Here is a 15,119-nt window from a genome sequence, read left to right on the forward strand (position 1 = left end):
AGCAAAAGCCCTATATGTTAGGAAATCAAGAAACAATATATTTCAAGCTATGGGATACAACTGCAAATCAAGGATAATGTATCAGGAAGAGTTGTGATTCCATTTTTTTAAGAAAGGAAAATATTCTTGAATAAGAATAAGCTAAAATTCTGCATGTCCATCAAACTTGTACTGTAGAAGATACTTAAGGAAATATTACATAGAGAAGAATACTCTGTTCACAAAAACAAAAATCTAGGAGAGAATAAAACTTAAAAGCAGAATGGGGTACAGAAAGAATGGAGAAATTAAAATATGCTTAATCTAATAAAGCAGCAACAGATGAAGATGAGTAATAGTAGAAGAAATGAACAAATAAAACTGATGATAAACCTGGAAAAAACCAACATAGCCATCAAATATTTATCAATTATTAACCTAAATATTAATGGGCTTAATTCACTTTAACAATACAGAGATTATCAGATTGGATTAAAAAGTGGGATTCAAAATTTTGTTGTCTGATGGCCTAACATCCAAAATAAAGAAAAGCCTCAAGAACTTAAACCTTCAAAGAATCCCTAGTCAAATGAGTAAATGGGTAAATGGCTAAACTGAGATTTTTTCAGAAGTATAAGGACTGATAGAAACAGGAAATGCAAATCAAAACAGCAGGATAGAAATAGTGGCACAGATAGCTGCCACCATTTTCTTAAAATCTACATATCAAATGCTGGAGCACCTAACTTTTACAAACAAAGACTAGTAGATATTAAAACACATCTGACTCAAAATACAACAATCACTTGGAGACTTCAACACACCACTGTCACCAATGGATAGATCATTCAGTCAAAAAAGTCAGCAAAGAAGCCATACAATTAATTGATGGTACAGACCAACTGGACCTTACAGACACCCACAATATTTCATTCAGCACTAGAACAATAGACATTCTTTTTGAGAGCCCATGTAACATCGACCAAAACAGATGATATCCTAGGTCATAAAGTAAGTTTCAGCACAACTGAAATTACTCCTTGTATGCTGTCAGATTGTAACAAAATAAAATTAGATCTGAATAGCAAGAACACCACAGAAAATACTCAGACTCATGGAAACTGAGCAACAAATAGCTGAGTAGAGTGATCAGTGGGTCACTGAGGAGGTAAGAAGGAAAATTCAAGTTCCTAGAATCTGATGTAAATAAACATACAACATACTGGACTAGTGGGGATACAACTAAGGCAATACTAAGGAAAGGTTATAACTATTATCTAAAATTAAGTCTCAAGTTGCATTTCAAACTTCTAGGAAAACAAGAATAAGCCAAATCTAAAGCCAGTGGACAGTAAGAAATAATTAAGATTAGATCAGAAATACATGACTTACAGACTAAAAGAACTATATAATCAAAAAAACAAAAAGTCAGTTCTTTGAAAAAATAAACAGAAATGATGAACCTTTAGTAGACCTGACAAAAGAGGGAGAGACAGAGAGAGAGATCACCCAAATAAATATAATCATAAATGAAAAAGGGGACATGACAGCAGATACGAGTAAAATTCAGAATACTATAAAGGAATTCTTTGCAAATCTTTAAACCAACAAACTGTACAATCTGGTAGAAATGAATGTATTCCTAGATAATATCAATGTATCATAAGTGAGTCTAGAGCATACTAAATATTTTAAGATCCACCAAAAATAATGAAATTAAATTGACAACAAAGAAAAGACCAGGTCTATATAGTTGCACAGCTGAATTCTATAAGACCTTGAAAGCAAAAGTAACACCAATACTCCTTAAACTCTTCCATAAAATAAAAAGGAACAGTCACTACTAAATTCATTCTTTGAAGACAACATTACACTTATTCAAAAACCAGATGGGGACTAAAGAAAGAAAGACAACTATAGACCAATCTCTTTGATGAGCATAAATGCAAATCTCCTTAATAAAATACTGTGAACCAAATGTAATGACTTATCAAGACATTCCTAAAAAAAAAAAAAAAAAAAAAAAAAAAAAAAAAAAAAAGAAATTCCTAAACTATAATCACGTGGGATTCATCCAAGGGTTGCAATACTGATCAATACACACAAATCAATGAAAGTAACAAAACACATCAAAGAACCAAAAACAAGCATCATATAATCATCAATAGTTGCAGAAGCCCTAGACAAAAATCCAACCTCCCTTTTATGATAAAAGCTGTAGGGTAACTAGGAATAGTTGAAACATTCCTTAGCATATTAAAGACTGTTGATGACAAACCTACAGCCAACATTATTTAAAAAAAAACAAAACCATTTTCTCTTAAATCAGGAACAAGACAAGGATTCCAATGTCTCCACTCTTTTTCAATATAGTAGTAGAACTTCTATGAAGAAATATAAGGCGGGCTGGGAAGGTGGCTCAGTGGTAGAGCGCTGGCCTTGCATGCCTGAGGCCCTGGGTTCGATTCCTCAGCACCACATAAGCAAAAAGAAAAAAAAAGCCAGAAGTGGCGCTGTGGCTCAAGTGGTAGAGCGCTAGCCTTGAGCTGAAGAGCTGAGGGACAGTGCCAGGCCCAGAGTTCAGGCCCCACGACCGGACCCCCCCAAAAAACAATAATAAGAAGGCAAGAAAAATATAAAAAAGAGATACAAATAAGGAAAGAAAAATTCAAACCATCCTTATTTACAGATGACAAGATACTATATCTAAAGAACCATAGAATCCACCTTCAAATTCTTTGTTTCAATTTTATTTTATTGTAAAGATGCTGTCCAGAGAGGTTACAGTTACATGAGTAAGTTAATGAGTACATTTCTTGTTGAACATTGTAACCTCCTCCTGTGTTTTTTTCCTACTATCCCTTCCCTCTTCCACCTCCCCCACTTCTCCCCCTGCCCCTCCCCCAGCTCCACTGAAGTTGTAAAGATCATATCCAACACTGTGTCTTGTGAGTATCATTGTTGCAATGGGTCATCTTGTGTCCTTGTTTCATTTTGTTTTTCCCCTTCTCCTCCCCAAATGATATATATATGATATGATGCAGGGTACCAAAATCAAATACAGTGACAACAGGAGATATATACCATAGGGGGAAGAACATACATTAAAAACAACAACAACAAAGAAAAACCTCTTGTGTCCATGTTAGTTTTGCTTCGCATCATCCTATATGGTCATATGTACATAGCTTTTGAGCTTTTCTGCTTGTCTGGTAAGATTATCCTAGATGTATACTAGTTATTGCAAATAAGGGAAACCATGGGACCTATATTTCTTTTTTTGTTTGTTTGTTTGTTTTTGGGGGGGGGGAGGTCCGGTTGTGGGGCCTGAACTCTGGGCCTGGGCACTGTCCCTCAGCTCTTCAGCTCAAGGCTAGTGCTCTACCACTTGAGCCACAGCGCCACTTCTGGCTTTTTTCTTTTTGCTTATGTGGTGCTGAGGAATCGAACCCAGGGCCTCAGGCATGCAAGGCAAGTGCTCTACTTCTGAGCCACCTTCCCAGCCCCAGGACCTATATTTCTTTGGGTCTGGCTTACTTACTTAAAATGATTCTTTCCAGGTCATCGCTTTTTCTAATAAATGGGGCGGTGTCACTCTTTCTGATGGAAGCATAGAATTCTATTATATATATACACATATACATATACACCACATTTCCTCGATCCATTCATCTACTGAGGAACATCTGAATTGGTTCCATATCTTAGGTATGGTGAATAATGCTGCAATAAACATAGTTGTGCTGGTAACTTTAGTATGGCCTTGTTTGTGATCATTGGGGTAAATGCTCAGAAATAGGATTGCTTAGTCATAGGGGATGTCTATGTGTAGTCTTTTGAGGAACCTCCATTCTGAGTTCCAAAGTGGTTGAACAAGTTTACACTCCACCAACAGTGCAGTAGGGTTCCCTTTTGGCCACATCCCCTCCAGCATCTTTTGTTATTAGGTTTCTTGATTATAGCCGTTCTAACTGGGGTGAGGTGAAATCTCAATGTTGGTTTGATTTGCATTTCTTTTATAGCCAGAGAAGTTGAGTACAATAACAGTGTATGTCAATCCACAAAAATCAATATAGTTTCTGTACACTAACAATGAGAAGATGAATGTAAAACCAGAAAAGCAGCTCAATTTGTCATAGTTTCTAAAATATTAAAAATACCTAGGAATCAAATTAACCAAGGTCCTACAATAAAAATTATAAATTCTTGAAGAAAAAAATTGAAAAGGACATTAGATGTTGAAAGAGGGCTGGGAAGGTGGCTCAGTGGTAGAGTGCTTGCCTTGCATGCATGAGGCCCTGGGTTCAATTCCTCAGCACCACATAAGCAGAAAAAGCCAGGAGTGGTGCTGTGGTTCAAGTGGTAGAGCACTAGCCTTGAGCTGAAGAACTGAGGGACAGCACCCAGACCCAGAGTTCAGGCCCATGAAAAAAAAAAAAAAGATGTTGAAAGACTTCCTGTATTCTTGGATTTGCAGAATTAATATTGTGAAAATGCCAATAATGTCGAAGGCAATTTACAAATTCAATGCAATACCTATCAAAATGTCAATGACATTCTTCTCTGAGATACAAAAAAGATACAAAAATTCATACAGAACCACAAAAGGTCAGGAATCACAAAAGCAATTCTGGGCAAAAACATTGTGCTGAAAGGTGACATTGATTAACAATATAAATTGACTTCTGGAATTAAAACCCCTTTATACAACTACTTAATTTAAAAAAATGTAGTGCAGGAAGAACAACATTTCAAGACTTCAAATTCTATTGCAGAGCTCTAGTAATGAAAACAGCTTGTTACTGGCACAAAAACAAGTTCAAGGACCAATTAACCAGAATAGAAGACCCAGAAATAAACCTATATACCTATATCTATCTAATACTTGATAAGGGAGCCAAAAAGATAGGAGAGAAATAAAAGAAATGATGTTGGGAAAACTGGATGTCTATATGCAGAAAACCAAAGGTGGATTCCTGTCTGTCACTCTGTTCCAACATCAATCCAAAATGGATCAAAGACTGTCAAGACATGAAACCATGAAACTACTGCAGGAAGGTGTAGGAGAAACTTTACAACTTTTTGTATAGGCAGGAACTTTCTGAGTAAACTTCCTAGGACTTGGCAAATCAAAGAGAATTGAAAAAGGAGATTGAATAAAACTAAGAAGTTTCTATAGAGCAAAAATTGTAGTTAACAAACTAAACATACAACTTAGAGAATGAGAGATCTTTGCCTAATATCCAGAAAATAAGCTCAAGAAACCATACATTTAAGGAATCAACAGCTCAATTACAAAATGGGCAAATGAGCTAAATAAAGACTTCTCAGAAGAAGTAAAAGTGTCCAGTAGATAAATGAAGAAATGGTCAATATCTCTGTCCATAAAGAAAATGTGAATCAAAATAATACTAAGATTACATCTTATCCCAGTTAAACAGCAACAGATTCGTGCACAAATGTGAGGAAAAGTAACCCTAATACACTTTTTTTTTGTCAGTTGTGGAGCCTGAACCCTGGGCCTGGGCGCTGTCCCTCAGCTCTTCAGCTCAAGGCTAGCGCTCTACCACTTGAGCCACAGAACCACTTCTGGTGTTTTCTGCTTATGTGGTGCTGAGGAATCAAACCCAGGGCCTCATGTATGCAAGACAAGCACTCTACCACTGAGCCACCTTCCCAGCCACCCTAATACACTTTTGAACCAACCTTGAAAGAAAGAGATTCCTCATATAACAAAGTATAGAACTACCTGATGATTCAGCAATACCACTCTTAGGCATTTATCTAATAGATTACAAATCAGGGCTGAGAAGCTGGCTCAGGTGCTCCTCAGAATGATCCTATAAACAATGCCTCGACATTCCCTTTATGTGTATGAAACTAAGACAGCTCACCTGCATTTTGCTTGTTGTTTGTTACCTTTGACAACATAAACTGCTTTACATTTATTGATGAAGATTAACTCTTTCTGCTTACTAAAGATTCATTCTCATTGTCTGCATACACATGAGACTGTTTAACTTTCTGTCTCCTGACTGAAAATTTACTTTCTTTGTCTGTATACTGTATATAAGCATGTGGTGTTTTAATAAACTTTGTCTATATTCTCATGGTGTAGTCCACTCTCTGCCCAGGCACCGTGTTCTCAGTCCTCACTGTGTGAAGAGCAACAGACCCTTACTTAGCAAATCTGACCCTCCAAAAAGAAGAGAAAACATCCAAATAAATAAAATCAAAGATAAGAATGGGGACATCACGACAGAAACAAGCAAGATCCAGAACATTATAAGGAATACTTTATAAATCTTTATGCTAACAAATTCAAAAATTTGCAAGAAATGGAAGAATTTCTAGCAAACTTTGATATACCCAAACTAAACTAAGATTTAATCTAACTAAATAGAACCATAACAAGTAATGAAATAGAAAAGTAGAAATAATGAAATGGAAAAGCAGTAAAAGACATCCCATCCAAGAAAAGCCTAGGACCAGATGGATTCACAGATGAATTCTACAAGGCCTTCAAAGGAGAAGTCACTCCAATATGCCTCAACACTTCAATGAAATTGAAAGCAAAAGATCACTACCAAACTCATTCTATGAAGCAAGCATAACCCTCATCCCAAAACCAGACAGGGTCTCATCAAAGAAAGAGAACTATAGTTCCATTTCTTTGATCAACATTGATGTAAAACTTCTCAATAAAATTCTAGCCAAATGACTTCAACAACTAATAAAAAATTCATATATCAAATAAGAATCATTCCAGAGATGCAAACCTAGTTTTATATATTCAAGTGAATTAATGCAATTCCATACATCAATAGGAACAAGGACAAGAATCACATGACCATCTCACTAGATCATTAAAAGCATTTGACAAGATCCAACATCCCTTTATGATGAAAGCTCTGGAGAAACTAAGAATTTATGGAACTAAATATAATAAAAATTGTATATGAGAAATCTACAGCCAGAATTCTACTTAATGGTGAAAAGTTTCCTTTAAAATTTCCTTTAAAATCAGGAACAAGACAAGGATGTCTGCTCTCTCCACTCTTCAATATAGTATTGGAATTCTCAGCCAGAGCAATAATGCAAGAGTCACACATATTGGAGACCCAAATAGGGAAAGAAAGAAAATTCTCTCTCTTTGCAGATGATATGATCCTGTATTTAAAGAACCCCAGAGACTCCTCACCCAAGTTAATTGAGCTGACCCAATACTTTGGCAAAGTAGCAGGGCATAAAATTAAACCACAAAAATCAGTATATTTTCTGTATGCCAACCATGAGAAGAGCAAGGCTATCACCAGGAAAGAAACTATTTTTGTAATAGGCTCAAAAAATACCCTAGGAATTAATCAAAGATGTAAAGGACCTCTATAATGAAAACTTTAAAAACCTGATAAAGGAAATAAAAGCAGACTTTAAAAAGTGGAAAAACCCCATGCTCCTGGATTGGGAGGATTAATATCGTGGAAATGGCATTACTGCCAAAAGCTGTCTACAAATTCAGTGCAATACCCATCAAAATCCCCCAAACATTCATTAATGAAATAGAAAAAGCAATCCAAAGCCTCATATGGAGTAATAGAAGAACCTAAATAGCAAAAACAATCCTTAGCAGGATGAACACTGCTGGAGGAATATCAACACTAAATATAAAAACAACTTGGTACTGTGAACAGGCCTGAGCACCAATGAAATAGAATTGAAGAACCAGAAATTAACCCACAGACCTATGGCCACCTAATCTTTGATAATGGATCCAAAACAACAGGATGGAAGACAGACAGTCTCTGCAACAAATAGTGTTGGCAAAATTGACTATACACATGTTGAAAACTGAAGTTGGATCTTTATATATCACTCTGCACTAGAATCACCTCCAAAAGGATCAAAGACCTCAATGTAAGATCAGAAACTCTGAAAATATTACAGAACAGTTAGGGGAAACAATAAGTCTCCTTGGCACAGGACGAAACTTCCTAAGATCCAGAAACACAACAAATCAAAGAAAAATTGGACAAATGGGATTGCACTGAATTGCAGAATTTCTTCTTGGCAAAGGACATAGCTAGCAAGATAAATAGAAAGCCCATAGATTTGGAGAAGATCTTTACTAGCCATACAACACACAGGAGCCTCATATCTAAAATAATACCTAGAGTTCAAAAATTTAATCTCCCCCCCAAAAAAACCAAATCCTAATAAAAACATTAACAAGTGGGCTAAAGACATAAAAAGAGACCTCTCTGAAGAAGTAAGTATGGCCAATAGACACATGAAGAAATGTTCAACATATCTGAAAAGAAATGCAAATCAAAACAACACTGAGATTTCACCAGTCAGAATGACCATTATCAAGAAAAATAATAATGACAGATACTGTCAAGGACATGGCCAAAAGGGAACACAGCAACACTGTTGGTAGGAATGTAAACTTGTCCACTCTGGAGTATGGAAGCAGTATGGAAGTTCCTAAGAAGGCTAAACATAGAGCTCCCCTATGACCCAGCAATCCCATTCCTAGGCATTTACCTAAATAACCACAGACAAGGCCACACTAAAGGTACCAGCGCAGCTATGTTGATTGCAGCATCATTTAGATAGCTAAGATATGGAACCAACACAGATGCCCCTCATTAGATGAATGGAACAAGAAAAGTGGTGTATATACACAAGGAATTCTATGATTCCATCAGAAAGAACAACATTGCCCCATGTAAGGAAAGGGATAGACTTGGAAAAAAAAAATCATGTTAAGTGAAGCAAGCCTGACCCCAAAAGACATAGGCTGCATCGTTTCCCTCAGTTGTTTAACTAGAATATGTCTAGGATATTTTAAGCAGATGATCACAATAGCTCAATAGCTCTCTGTACATGACAATATGAAATGCTTATTGAAATCAACTCCAAGATATGGGAACATGAGGTGTGTGTGTGTGTATGTATGTATGTATTTGTGTGTGTGTCTACTGTTGGCAATATTATTATTTCTTTGTCAATTCCCTGTTGTCACTGTTTTTTTATTTCTGTACCTTTTTCTTAATAAGTTCATCTGATTTGTGGAAGGGAAAGGAAATCACAGAAATGGTGAGACAAAGGACAAATGGTACTCACCAGACACTATGTTGCAACTGGGGAAGAGAAAACTGGGGAAGGGGGCAGAACAGGTGAAAATGAGGGAGGGAATAACACCATTCAACAAATAATATACTCATAACCTTACTTATATAGCTGTAACCCCCACATACATCACTTTTACAATAAAATGAAAATAAAAATGAAAAAATAAAAATTTCTCATAGTTGACTGGACAACGGCCAGAACTAAATATTTCAAAAATACTGATGATATATGAATTGATTTCAGGGTCATTCCTATATTGCCTTGGTCAATAGATACATTGTTTTAGTGTTTGGGTATTTGGCCACCCTGTACTATCTCCACAATATAACATATATAATTGGATTTTATTTTAAAGTGTTACAGAGAGTTTTAAAAATTAGAATACCATTCCTGAGGTGAAATATTAGTCTCTCCTTGTTTAAAACAACCAAACAGAGTTTAAGATTAAAAAAAGACTTTAAGATGTAGTATAACCAATATGAAGTCAATATAAAACATCAAGTTTTACTATATGCCTTTTTTTGTAATTTATGCAGCCCAGATATAAAAAATTATCCCACTAAAGGGATTCTGAAATATTAGAATTTAATAACACAGTATGAATACAAATATTAGGAATGCATATAAATGGCTGTTAGTACAAATTTTTATTGTTTTTGTGTGAAAAGTCATGTGTTTTACCAAACAGAAATGTAATTGTTCTTTTACTAATTTTGTTGTTAGAGGAAGCACATTCATTTTTATCTGTACTACAGATGTTGTAATTTTAGAGTATGAGAAAACCAGTATCTTTATTGCTGCTTTCACTGTTGGAATATTACAGCATTTTGTTTATATTTTCAATGTTTTCCTTTAATTTTTTTGAGTCATGGTCTCTATATGTAGCTTAGATTGGCCTTAGACTCACATCCTCCTGTTTCAGCATTCTCTCCCCATATATACACACATGGTAGTGCTGAATTGCAAGCGTGTTCCACTCTTCCTAGCTTGATTTTAATTTTCATCACTTTCATTTCTAGATAATAATTTTACTTATAACCAAAGATTATAATACTGAAATTTTGAACATACAATATGACCTCAGTTAAACCTTTAAAAATTAAATTTGTACATAATGTCATTTATAAAGTAGTACAGGATTATACAATTGCTTATTTGTGCACTGCCTACCCAAGAGAACTTAATATGGTTAATAAAATTTTAATTTAATATAATATAATTTCATAATATTTTAGGGACAGTTGAGAAGGATAAGAACTTAAGAGTCTTAAGCAAAATGTTTTTGGTTCTGTCCTGTTTTGGTTTTCATTGATATGGGGGCTAGAACTTGTTGACTAGTGCTCTCACTAGTGTCCAGCTGATTGGCTTTCTGATGAAGGATCTCATCTTGGTTTATAAACCAATGTGTTCTTCTAACTTATCACATGTCATTTCCTTGACATGAATGAGAGTAAGGATTTTCGTGTCTCTTCTTATAAGGACACCACTCCCTTTAAGGACTCTTACACTTCAAAGGCTGTGGGATAACACTGAATTTATTACATGCTCTGTCTATATAATCCTACAAAACAAGATTTTTCTGTGAATTCTGAAAGGAAGAAATACAGTTTCTCTTTAAATGAATCACAATATAATCACAATAGGCTTCATATAAAAAAGTGAATCACTTATTATTGACAATATACAATTTTAGAATAAGCTTCAGCTCACATATAATGTAGTCAAAATATTCTTCCCTTATTAGAAAACTTGTGAATCGGTATTTTTTTCAACCCAAACTTTTAGAAAAGTAGAAATGATTGCTCTGGGTATAAATCAATGAGGCTTTTAATAAAGATCGTGTAATTTAAGAATTCCATATTTAGAATTCCTTTATCATGCAACATAACATGTTCAAAAAGCCTGAATGAAAAAATCCATCAATTCACTCAGGATTTATTATTATACATCTTTTCTAGTAGAATTATTTTGAAATATAAAGTAGCAGGGAAAAGTAGGTTAAAACAAGCCAAATGCCAATTTTACACAGGTAAAATCTTCAAAAATGTCAATGGATTCAATACCTAAAACTAAAGTATACATGTTTTCAGTAAAATCATCAGTCATAGTACAGCACAAAAAGTCAGTAATCATTAATACATATAACAAGTCTTCTAAGAAATATACCCAATTAAAAGGAAATGTCTTTACCTCATTTATTGAGTAGTTGTTTCTTGGAGGATTTGTTTTTGGGGGTTTTAATTATTTGAGCTCTAAGTATATTTTAGATATGAGGCCCTTGGGGTTGGGAAGGTGGCTCAGTGGTAGAGCATTTGCCTTGCATGCATGAGGCCCTGGGTTCAATTCCTCAGTACCACATAAGCAAAAAGACAAAAGCCAGAAGTAGTGCTGTGGCTCAAGTGGTAGAGCGCTAGCCTTGAGCTGAAGAGCTGAGGGACAGCGCCCAGGCCCAGAGTTCAGGCCCCACGACTAGACCAGAAAGAAAGGAGGGGGAGGGGGATGAGAGAGAGAGAGAGAGAGAGAGAGAGAGAGAGAGAGAGAGAGAGAGAGAGAGAGAGAGAGAGAGAGAGAGAGGCCCTTGTCTGATGCATGGCTAGTAAAGATCTTTCATTCTGTGGGCTTTCTAGTTCATCTTGCTAGCTATGTCCTTTGCCATGCAGAAACTCTTCAGTTTCATACAATTGCATTTATCCAATCTATCTTTGATTTGTTGTGATTCTGGGTCTTAGGAAGTTTTGACCCATGCCTAGGAGCCCTGGTGTTTCCCCTATCCCTTTGTGTAATATGTTCATGGTAACTCTCCTTACATTGAGGTCTTTGATCCATTTGGAATTGATTCTGGTGTAGGATAATATATATAAGGATCTAACTTCAGTTTTCTGTACCTGTAAAACCAATGCTGCCAGTTCCATTTGTTGAAGAGGCTATCTTTTTTTCCATCCTATCATTTTGGCTCCCTTATCAAAAATTAGGTGGCTATAGGTCTCTGGGTTCATTTCTGAGTCTCTTACTCTATTTCATTGGTCCTCAGGCTAATTCATGTGCCAATATCAAGCTGTTTTTATATGGCTTTGTAATAGAGTTTGAAGTGCAGTATTGATATTCCTCCAGCACTGTTCTTCCTGCTAAGGATTTTTTTTGCTGTTTGGGGTATTCTATTATTCCATATTAATTTTTTGATTGCTTCCTCTATATCATTGAAGAATGTTGTTGAAATTTTGATAGGTATTGCACTAATTTGTAGATAACGTTTGGCAGTATTGCCATTTTAACAATGTCAATCCTAATCCTGGAACATGCAAGGTTTTTCCATTTCCTTAAATCTGCTTTAATTTCTTGTTTCAGATTTTAAAGTTTCATCATAGAGGTTCTTCACATCTTTGGTTACTTCCTATGTATTTTAGTAAACAGAATGAATGGTAAAAGGCAAAAAATTTGCACTTGGGCATGATAAACAGGATTTAAACATCACATAGTGAGACCAAAGGAAGATATTCTTAGGAAAGGATTATAAAGGTTCAATAGATATGTGCATACGATCACATAAAATGATGTTTACCAAAATGAACTACAAGAAATGGAAAAAAGAGGTTTTTTTATTTTATTTTTTGTGGGTTTTTTTTTTTTTTTTGGTTTGGCTGGTTTTTTTTCCTTTTGCTGCTATTTTAAATTTCTGTACTTTTTAGTCTGGCTATAAGTTTAGTTGTTTGGGGGAGGATAAGGGGAAGCACAGAAATGGTGGGACAAAGGGTGATATTCACTATACGCTATGTTAGAAATTATACAACTTGTGGTGGAGGGAGGCTGGGAGAAAAAACTGGAAGAAAACGGAAGAGGAGACATTGTTCAAATAGAAATGTACTCATTACTTAACCTATGTAACTATACGCCCTCTGTACATCACCTTTACAATAAAAATAAATAAAATATTGTAAATGGCATAAAATGAAATCCCACTAAGCAGTTAACTTGTTCTAATAAATAAAATAGGATTAAAAATAAAATAAACCTCTTCCTTCAGAAGGCACTTAGTCTTGATGTTTTTTCAAATATACCCCATGATTCATTTTGTACTATCTTTTGAGACTTTTAGTTTTCAGATTATACAATATTTGATAGTCTTTACTAGTTAGTAACTAGTTAAGCTTTGATACTCTACATAAGACATCAAAAATTATAAAGATTTGCCATTTTTCCAAGATGTTTCGATTCTGCTTCAAAAGTCTCATATAAACACTTTTTCTAACTTAATGTTTGATGTAAGGAGATGACAGAAAACCCCATAGTCAGTTAATTTACATCTTTGTGCATTTAAGAACTAACCTCTTTCAAGGTTTTTGCACTGAAGCACTGTTTGTCCTGATTAATATTTCAATAGAGGTGTGCGTGATTAGAACTTTGAGAAACTTTAAAATTATTCACAAAATACTTCTAGTATAAAATCTATATGAATGAGTTATTTCAAATTATGAGAAAACAAATTCCTGAAAATACTTCAAATACTCTAAAAATGAAAATTATATATGATTTTTCATACAATAAATCCTATTTCTCTACCCTGAAATTCACTTAATTTCACACATGAGAAAAAATAAACAGGGCTCGGTATGGTGGGATATTCCTTTATTCCTATCTACATGAGAGACAGAAGGAAGAAAACTATGGTTTGAGCTCAGTCCATAAAATGTTAGCACAAGATCCTATCTGAAAAACAAACTAGAAAAGGGAACTTGTCATGGCTAAAATGGCATGGCTAGCAAATGTGAGGTCCTGAGTCCAATCCCTATTTAAACAATGACAACAAAGCAACAATCTATTTTCCTTCCAAGTACTCAATATCTTAAAAATTGTGTGTATATTTTTTCTACTTTAGCAAGCTAGATATTAACTTTAGAGTTTGTGAAATAAAAAGAAAAAATTACAACCACTGTATAAATTGTATATTAGTAAATATACATGTTAAAACAGGAAAGCCACTATTATGAGTTTAATTATGACTCATCCTCTGACCTCACAAACACCAAATTCATATGTGGAAGCCCTAGTCCTCCCCTGACTCAGAATGTTTTTGTATTTGGAGAGAGGGTGTTAAAATGAGGTCATTAATGCAATATGATGGTTCCCCTTAGAAAGAATAAATTTGGACTCAAACATATACGAGAGAAGATGTGAACATACAGGGAAAAGATGGTCACCTACAAGCCAAGAGAGGCCTGAAAGAGATCCTTACCTTACAAATCTCAGAATGAAACAACTCAGCTAAAACTTTAATCTTAAGAGTTCTAGCATCTAGAAAATGAATTTCCATTGTTTCAGCCGCTCAATCTATGGGTCTTGGTTATTAAAGTAAAATCACTGATAGTCAACTGTCTTGTTGAAAATTTAAATAGGATTTTTGTTCCCTTTCTACATAAACCCCAGCTTACCCCACTTGGACAGAGTTGGGTAGAAGCTCTGGTTTATTGTCTTCCAACTTCTCAGAAGCTACTTTAGCACTGCTACATCACGACTTGCATAGATGTTTGCCAGAGAAGACATTAAAAAAAAATCTCTTTACAGATAATCCTGCAATAAGAAAGTTTGATATTTTGTTAAAATCATAACCTATTTTTGCATCCCAGATAACATCTGACTAGTAATGGCAACAAGGAGATTGATCAAGAGGACTTCTTAGGTGATACTATAAGCATCAGAATAATGAGGATGAAAGGCCTCTTGCAATTTAAAAATCTGATTACAAATTTTATACTATCTCTAGAGTGTTAACTTTCTTTTCAATATAAGGTCTAGATTAGGTCTTACACTTGCATTTACCATATTTGGATGAAACACTGTGAAACAAATGGGCACTATTAAGAATACTCTAAAATATTAAGTATGAAGTATTATTAATGCAATGGTAATGCTAATTATAAGCTAGAGCTAAATTATAAGATTGAGTTGTGGTTGTTAATAGTGCCTATCCAGAAAGAATATCTTTTGTCTTGGTGGGATTTGTATTTAGA

General features: G+C 34.9%; 1 protein-coding gene across 3 annotated transcripts in view; it reads right to left on the reverse strand.

Annotated features, from left to right (window-relative positions):
• Zcwpw2 (zinc finger CW-type and PWWP domain containing 2) overlaps positions 1 to 15,119 on the reverse strand; it is a 105,215-nt gene that overhangs the window by 72,397 nt on the left and 17,699 nt on the right. For 2 of the 3 annotated variants that reach the window (XM_069998506.1, XM_069998508.1), the window contains exon 3: positions 14,541 to 14,679. The exons of the other annotated variant lie outside the window; for it this stretch is intronic. The gene's annotated coding sequence lies outside the window, so the exon portion shown is untranslated. The remainder of the gene's footprint in view (positions 1 to 14,540; positions 14,680 to 15,119) is intronic. 3 annotated transcript variants of the gene reach the window in all.

This window comes from Dipodomys merriami, unplaced genomic scaffold (genome assembly GCF_024711535.1).
Source record: "Dipodomys merriami isolate MVZ:Mamm:240054 unplaced genomic scaffold, mDipMer1.0.p SCAF_52, whole genome shotgun sequence".
NCBI classification, from domain to species: domain Eukaryota; kingdom Metazoa; phylum Chordata; class Mammalia; order Rodentia; family Heteromyidae; genus Dipodomys; species Dipodomys merriami.